Source organism: Procambarus clarkii, chromosome 25, assembly GCF_040958095.1.
Source record: "Procambarus clarkii isolate CNS0578487 chromosome 25, FALCON_Pclarkii_2.0, whole genome shotgun sequence".
Lineage (NCBI taxonomy): Eukaryota > Metazoa > Arthropoda > Malacostraca > Decapoda > Cambaridae > Procambarus > Procambarus clarkii.
The window spans coordinates 8,277,025-8,286,038 of record NC_091174.1 but is presented as its reverse complement, the minus strand read 5'-3'; positions in this window follow the sequence as shown (position 1 = coordinate 8,286,038).

Genomic DNA, 9,014 nt, shown 5'->3' with positions numbered 1-9,014 from the left:
TCTGACGCATGACTTTCTGACATTCCACTCAGTGCATCATAATTATCATGCGTTAATGAAATTCGATGCACTTCAGTATTGACGTTTCATCGGAGAAATAAGGATGTTTTCGATAGATTAGGTAAGTTGCCTAGGTTCCTACACTTCTGTTAAGGTATTAACCACTTACAATTTCTCAAATTGTATTAAATCGTGAAACAGGTTGGTCATTAAATCGTGAAACAGGTTGGACCTTCAGCCGAAACGGATCTCGCTCTATACTTTCTATTATTGTTCCTCAATATATTACACACTGATAACAAATTTCCACAGTTTTGTCTTTCCTCCAACGTAGTGAGACTGAATTTTCGCAGCCGTTTACTTTAGCTGAATCTCCTCAACTCCAGGTAAAGTCTGGTTGAAAAATCTCTGGACATTTCTTGTTTCAATTTGTGATATTTTTTGTTAGCTGGGTACTCCAGGCTGGAGCTGCCTAGGCTCACTGTTGCAGGTGTTATGTTCTTGTGGGCCTGAGATCACACGGTTTCAATTATATATGCTACCAGGTGTGTGTGTGTGTACTCATCTAATTGTACTTACCTAATTGTGGTTGCGGGGGTTGAGCTCTGGCTCTTTGGTCCCACTTCTTACCGTCAATCAACTGATGTACTGATTTCTGAGCCTACTGGGCTCTATCATATCAACATTTGAAACTGTGTATCAGCCTCCACCACATCACTGCCTAATGCATTCCATTTTTTAACTACTCTGACACTGAAAAAGTAATTTCTACGTCCCTATGGCTCATTAGGGCACTCAGTCTCCACCTGTGTCCCCTTGTTCGCGTACCACCCCATGTTAAAAATTTTATCCTTATCTACCCTATCAAATCCTCTGAGAATTTTATAGGTAGGGATCATGTCTCTGTTTACTCTTCTGTCTTCCAGTGGTGTGAGATGCATTTCACGCAGCCTTTCCTCGTAACCCATGCCTCTTAGTTTTGGGACTAGCCTTGTGCCATACCTCTGAACTTTTTCCAGCTTCGTCTTGTGCTTAACAAGGTACGGGCTCCATGCTGGGGCTGCATACTCCAGGATTGGTCTTACATATGCTTCGTAAAAGGTTCTGAATGATTCCTTACACAGATTCCTGAAGGCTGTTCTGATGTAGGCCAGCCTCGCATATGCCACAGATGAAATACTTTTCATGTGGGCTTCAGGAGACAGGTTTGGTGTGATATCAACTCCTAGAGCTTTCTCTCTGTCCGTTTCATGAAGTTCTTCATTTCCCATTCGGTATCCTGTGTCTGGCCTGTTTCCACCGCCTAGTTTCATGACCTTGCATTTAGTCGGGTTGAACTTTAGTAGCCATTTGTCAGCCCATTCATTCAGTCTGTCTAGATCATCTTGTAGCCTCCTACTATCATCCTCTGTTTTAATCCACCTCATAATTTTTGCATCATCAGCAAATAATGAGAGGAACGATATTATACCCTCTGGGAGATCATTTACATATATCAGAAACACTATATGTCCAAGAGCTGAACCCTGTGGGACTCCACTGGTGACTTATCGCCAATCTGAGGCCTCACCCCTTACAGTGACTTGCTGTGTTCTGTTGCTTAGGTACTATCTTATCCAATGGAGTGCCTTCCCTTTCACTCCTGCCTGCATCTCCAGATTTTTCATTATCCTCTTGTGTGGTACTGTTTCAAAGGCTTTCTGGCAATCCAAAAATATGTAGTCTGCCCACCCCTCTCTCTCTTGCCTGATTTTTGTTGCCTGGTCATAGAATTCATTTAATCCTGTGAGGCAGGACTTGCCATCCCTGAACCCATGTTGATGCTGTGTTACAAAATTCTTTCGCTCCAGATATTCCACTAGCTTTCTTCGCACAATCTTCTCCATTAGCTTGCATGATATGCAAGTTAGGGACATTGTGTGTGTGTGTGTGTGTGTGTGTGTGTGTGTGTGTGTGTGTGTGTGTGTGTGTGTGTGTGTGTGTGTGTGTGTGTGTGTGTGTGTGTGTGTGTGTGTATGTGTGTGTGTGTGTGTGTGTGTGCGTGCGTTCGTGCGTTCGTGAGTGCACGGAAATAATACATTAACATGGGTCTTTGCGTCATTGTAAAATATCGCTGATGGTGTCTTCACCCATTAGTTGGTAAAAGGTATTTGCATATATTGGAAAATATCCATAAGAAAATTAACATATTAATATATATATATATATATATATATATATATATATATATATATATATATATATATATATATATAACTGAAAACTCACACCCCAGAAGTGACTCGAACCCATACTCCCACAACTGGTATGTACAGGGACGCCTTAATCCGCTTGACCATCACGACCGGACATAAGGAAGTGATAGCCGAGGCTATATGAACCACTATATGAACCACTTTCAGTTGTATATAGTCCTGGGGACCATTCAGGCTTGTTTGCATATATATATATATATATATATATATATATATATATATATATATATATATATATATATATATATATATATATTATTAAATATGACCGAAAAAGTAAGATTAATAATTCTAACACGAATTTTCTCAATCTTTCGTACATTACGCTTCACTGTTGGAGGTAAATCAAAAATCACTTCTCCAAAATTCATTTTTATTTCTAGTCTGACGCGACACGGGCGCGTTTCGTAAAACTTATTACATTTTCAAAGACTTCACAAATACACAACTGATTAGAACTTACGTATCTCTGCTATTATATCTACATTTGAGTGAGGTGGGAGGGATGATGTGGCATATAGTGACGTGGCATTAACACAAGACAGAACATGAGAGGATATTAATAGGGTATTAAAAGTATCAACACAAGACAGAACAGAAACAACGGGTATTGAATAGAAGTGTTTGTAGAAAGCCTATTGGTCCATATTTCTTGATGCTTCTATATTGGAGCGGAGTCTTGAGGTGGGTAGAATATAGTTGTGCAATAATTGGCTGTTGATTGCTGGTGTTGACTTCTTGATGTGTAGTGCCTCGCAAACGTCAAGCCGCCTGCTATCGCTGTATCTATCGATGATTTCTGTGTTGTTTACTAGGATTTCTCTGGCGATGGTTTGGTTATGGGAAGAGATTATATGTTCCTTAATGGAGCCCTGTTGCTTATGCATCGTTAAACGCCTGGAAAGAGATGTTGTTGTCTTGCCTATATACTGGGTTTTTTGGAGCTTACAGTCCCCAAGTGGGCATTTGAAGGCATAGACGACGTTAGTCTCTTTTAAAGCGTTCTGTTTTGTGTCTGGAGAGTTTCTCATGAGTAGGCTGGCCGTTTTTCTGGTTTTATAGTAAATCGTCAGTTGTATCCTCTGATTTTTGTCTGTAGGGATAACGTTTCTATTAACAATATCTTTCAGGACCCTTTCCTCCGTTTTATGAGCTGTGGAAAAGAAGTTCCTGTAAAATAGTCTAATAGGGGGTATAGGTGTTGTGTTAGTTGTCTCTTCAGAGGTTGCATGGCTTTTCACTTTCCTTCTTATGATGTCTTCGATGAAACCATTGGAGAAGCCGTTATTGACTAGAACCTGCCTTACCCTACAGAGTTCTTCGTCGACTTGCTTCCATTCTGAGCTGTGGCTGAGAGCACGGTCGACGTATGCGTTAACAATGCGATATATATGCGACGTATGCGTTTGTTAACGCATACGTCGACCGTGCTCTCAGCCACAGCTCAGAATGGAAGCAAGTCGACGAAGAACTCTGTAGGGTAAGGCAGGTTCTAGTCAATAACGGCTTCTCCAATGGTTTCATCGAAGACATCATAAGAAGGAAAGTGAAAAGCCATGCAACCTCTGAAGAGACAACTAACACAACACCTATACCCCCTATTAGACTATTTTACAGGAACTTCTTTTCCACAGCTCATAAAACGGAGGAAAGGGTCCTGAAAGATATTGTTAATAGAAACGTTATCCCTACAGACAAAAATCAGAGGATACAACTGACGATTTACTATAAAACCAGAAAAACGGCCAGCCTACTCATGAGAAACTCTCCAGACACAAAACAGAACGCTTTAAAAGAGACTAACGTCGTCTATGCCTTCAAATGCCCACTTGGGGACTGTAAGCTCCAAAAAACCCAGTATATAGGCAAGACAACAACATCTCTTTCCAGGCGTTTAACGATGCATAAGCAACAGGGCTCCATTAAGGAACATATAATCTCTTCCCATAACCAAACCATCGCCAGAGAAATCCTAGTAAACAACACAGAAATCATCGATAGATACAGCGATAGCAGGCGGCTTGACGTTTGCGAGGCACTACACATCAAGAAGTCAACACCAGCAATCAACAGCCAATTATTGCACAACTATATTCTACCCACCTCAAGACTCCGCTCCAATATAGAAGCATCAAGAAATATGGACCAATAGGCTTTCTACAAACACTTCTATTCAATACCCGTTGTTTCTGTTCTGTCTTGTGTTGATACTTTTAATACCCTATTAATATCCTCTCATGTTCTGTCTTGTGTTAATGCCACGTCACTATATGCCACATCATCCCTCCCACCTCACTCAAATGTAGATATAATAGCAGAGATACGTAAGTTCTAATCAGTTGTGTATTTGTGAAGTCTTTGAAAATGTAATAAGTTTTACGAAACGCGCCCGTGTCGCGTCAGACTAGAAATAAAAATGAATTTTGGAGAAGTGATTTTTGATTTACCTCCAACAGTGAAGCGTAATGTACGAAAGATTGAGAAAATTCGTGTTAGAATTATTAATCTTACTTTTTCGGTCATATTTAATAATATATGTCTACAGGAAAGACTGCTACCAAAATATACTAATATATATATATATATATATATGTATTATGTAATTGATCAGGATTTTAGAAAATTATTATATTTTGAAGTACTTAACACTTTTCTCTCATTTACATACAAAAGTCTTTAACAAAGGATCTGACACACAATTGCATTCCGCCCTAGTTCAAATTTAGTTACAGTACTGAAGGTGAATACTTTAAAATATTTACAAATTAACAGAATTTTGACTTTGATCATATAAATGAATAATTATATTTGTTAATGTAATATTTAATTCGAGTTCCCAATTAATAATTATAAATAAAGTTTATCGAATCACAAAAAATTATTTATTTGTATAACACTTCAAAAATAATTTCCCTATAAGGCAATTTGTTACAAAATTTCAATAATAACACAAAATGTTTTAAATCTATTTTCATGCGTCAACATTTTCAACACTTGAAAATCTAAACGGGTCGGTAAACATAGTAACACACGGGATTTATTTTTTTTATAACATTGACGACAAGCCAGTCAACGTGACTTTTTTTATATATAACTGAGCAATTCCTTTCTTTTGGTTATGCTAAACTAGTATCTGTATCAGATACTAGTTTAGCATACGAAAAGAAGGTAGGGACCTGAAGAAAACAAGGCACTGATTATAATAGCTTGTAGTCGATCTGTGTTTCCCCTGTGAAGACATTTGGTTTGTTGTATGAAATGTGTAGGACTCTAGGTAGTCCCTTGCGCTTCCGGGAAATATTCCTATTCCCGCTTACACTTTACCAAAGAATCATGAACCAATTTCTGTGTATAAAAGTAGTACCGATCCATTATGACTCTCTCACTCTACCAATATTCCAACCATCGATAGTGAACCTTTCTCTGTCCCAATATTGCTTAATGTGTATTCAAAGCATAATTCAAATTGTCAGCCATTGTACACAGAAAGATAAAAAATCAACTTAACATAAATTTATCTTTAAATAATCTTAAAATTTTCACAATAGATTCCATGAAATTTTTCGTATGATGAAACTGTTTGAGATTAGTTTATACAGTAAACTAATTCAAATATTTTTTGTTTCTTCTTTTGTATCATTTAAATTTGAAGTCAAATGTACAAAAAAAAGACTCCAGGATATACACCAAAGTGATCAAGTCTCTGTATACATTACATTGTTCGCAAATTTGTTTTTGTCGTGACACTACACGCAAATGTTTGTGTGCATGACGTCGTGGATAAATATTATTTGTGCCTATAAATGGTGGTATATCTAGGCTTCTGCATACATAATACATGCAAACTGTAGCAGTGTGACTATACCGACTATTCTCATGTTAGTCTCATGTTATAATACAATATATATACATGCCAGAATCTAAGGACATCATATAATTTATATATGAGAGCCTCTATTCTCATTACACAATGCATACATGACAGTCTCTAGTGTAATAATAAAGACCTTGCATGAGAACTTCCGCATTCGGACACTAACAAGAAACATGTTCATGCTAGGTAAAAAAGACACGAAAACAGTTTTTTGGGTGGTAAGTAGAAACGAAAAGAGAGAGAGAGAGAGAGGGAGGAGGGTAAGTAGCTCTTTTCACATCAGAAACTCTTTCCGTCGTATTTTTACCGAACGAGAGAATACTCAGTGACCTGCAAGCGACACAAGTTGGACCCTTCAAACCTGAGAAACGACCACCATTAGCGAGAGGACCATAATTTTCTGACAGTACTTGCTCCGACTGAGGCATTTGGCTCGTGGCAGACGGGTGCAGGTGCAGCAAAGTTGGGCGGGTGTGAGTGTGATAGTAAAAGACAGGTGGTGAAATGACAGTAACAGACAGGTGTCTGTGTGATATTAAAAGACGAATATTAGTTTAAAAGTAACAGATTAACGCTAGTGTTTCAGCCGTATGTAAAATGTAGCTGATGATTAAAACACATAATAATTAAAATAATATCAATAATGCTATACACACACACACACACACACACACACACACACACACACACACACACACACACACACACACACACACACACACACACACACACACACACACACACACACACACGCACACACACACACACACACACACTCACACACACACACACTCACACACACACACATATATATATATATATATATATATATATATATATATATATATATATATATATATATATATATATATATATATATATATATATATATATATATATATATATATATATATGCGATCCCAGATATTGCCCCACACAGAATAACAGTTACAACTACTAGCGCTTTCTATCACAAGACAAAAAACGCAAATAGCCCTCTTGAGCATCGTGGAGGCAAACCACATCCCCTAAGGCTATGTATTCTATGAGAGGGCCAACCTCTATCACAGCCATCATTTTTGTCCATTTGGAATCGTAGGCTTATCTGTGATCACCCTATACACATGGCTGATTTTTTAATCCTTCCCAAGGGATTTGTACACGGAATGATATATCCCTTCCTCCATACATTAAACAAAATGTCAACATTTTCAAGTCGTCCAAGTAAGGAAAGAATGGAACTCCTGGCCGCTCTCAGAAAACCGTTATCGCTTGGAAAATTCCCGTGAAAACGGGTATTTCCTCTCTGTGCAGTCAATAGACTGTTCCAGCAATTTAGGACAGTGGCAAGTGTCACAAAGTTCAAATTCCTTGCACAAACACAATAGCGAATGCCATTCCTCCCCCAGTGTATCTTTGTCGTTGCGAATCTTTTATGACAAGTGCAGATTTCCCTTCCAGGCACATATAGTGAGGACGAGGGCAAGAGCAGAGTCTCTTCACTATATCTATGCTCCCTAAAATTCTACCAACTTTATAATTTATAAATTCTACCGTTTTTTTCTTATTAAACTCCTCAATACCGTAGTGATGTACTTGGAAGGTTTCAGGTATCTGTTGGATACAAACAAGTAAGGATGGTACCCTATAGATTATTCCTTATTGAGAATGACCATGGTCTGTCAGTAAACCGATGGTTCGTATATCTGAAGCCAGTTATCGACTCTCCTATGATTCTTGTGAATTATATATGTATAACTAAATATATTTACAGTGAGCTAGAACAAGACCTCAACGTAAACAGACTTCTACTAAACGGGGTCAATTACATCCAGCCTCTCCAGCTAAGTTAACGAGTTTAGCTTCTTTCTAACGAGGTTAGACGTGAAGTTTTAAACCAGGTTAATTAAATACAATTACCAACCGGAAGAAGGTGAAGAAACTTACCGCAGCCTAGTCATTCATCTTAATTGTAGTACCAAGTTACACGTAACTTTGATGCGGTGATCAAGTTAATGAAAACTAACTGAACAAAATCTATAAATTGTTCAGGTAAGAACATAATTATACTCCATATTAATTTTTTTATTAATAATAATACCTATTATTTTGTTTAGCCTTATTTTTTATAATTTGGTATTTATAATAATAATAATTATTATTATTATAATTATTAAAATTGATAATAATAATAATAATAATTATTATTATTATTATTATTATTATTATTATTATTATTATTATTATTAGTATTATTTTATTAGAAGCAGTAATTATAGTTGCAGCGCTCGTATTAAATATATTTTGATGGCAACTAAATTTTTTTTATTTTAATAAACAATATCATAAAAAAGTCGTAATTAACGATATCTGTTAAGAAGGACCATCAAAACAATAACCCCTCTTGGATGTACAATAACTGTAAATTATCGCATTTAACTTTTCCTTACACTTTGCATCTGTTAGAAACTGTTTCGTCACATTTAAGTCATCTGATTACCGTGCAACATTGACCGTTTTGGAGAAAAAACTGTGTAAATTATTATAATGATATCAAGTAACGAGTTCTTGTCAGACAAAAGAAATATCATCAGAACAATGGACACAGTACCCTGAAACTGCAAGCACAAAAAAAACTAATATAAATGTGCTAAAAGGAACTTGTCGTGCAATAGCAGTAGATCATTGTCTTGCAACACCTGGAATTTATCAAGCAAGAACGAGACAGTATCAGGCAACAAAAAATATTTGTCAAACTATCAACGATACTTTAATATGCAAGAATAAGTGTTTGTCATACATGAACTGCATGGTACTCTACTAGAACAGAATGGACAATGTACAACATCAAATGGGCAGCAGCGTAAGTGAATAATGCTAGACTT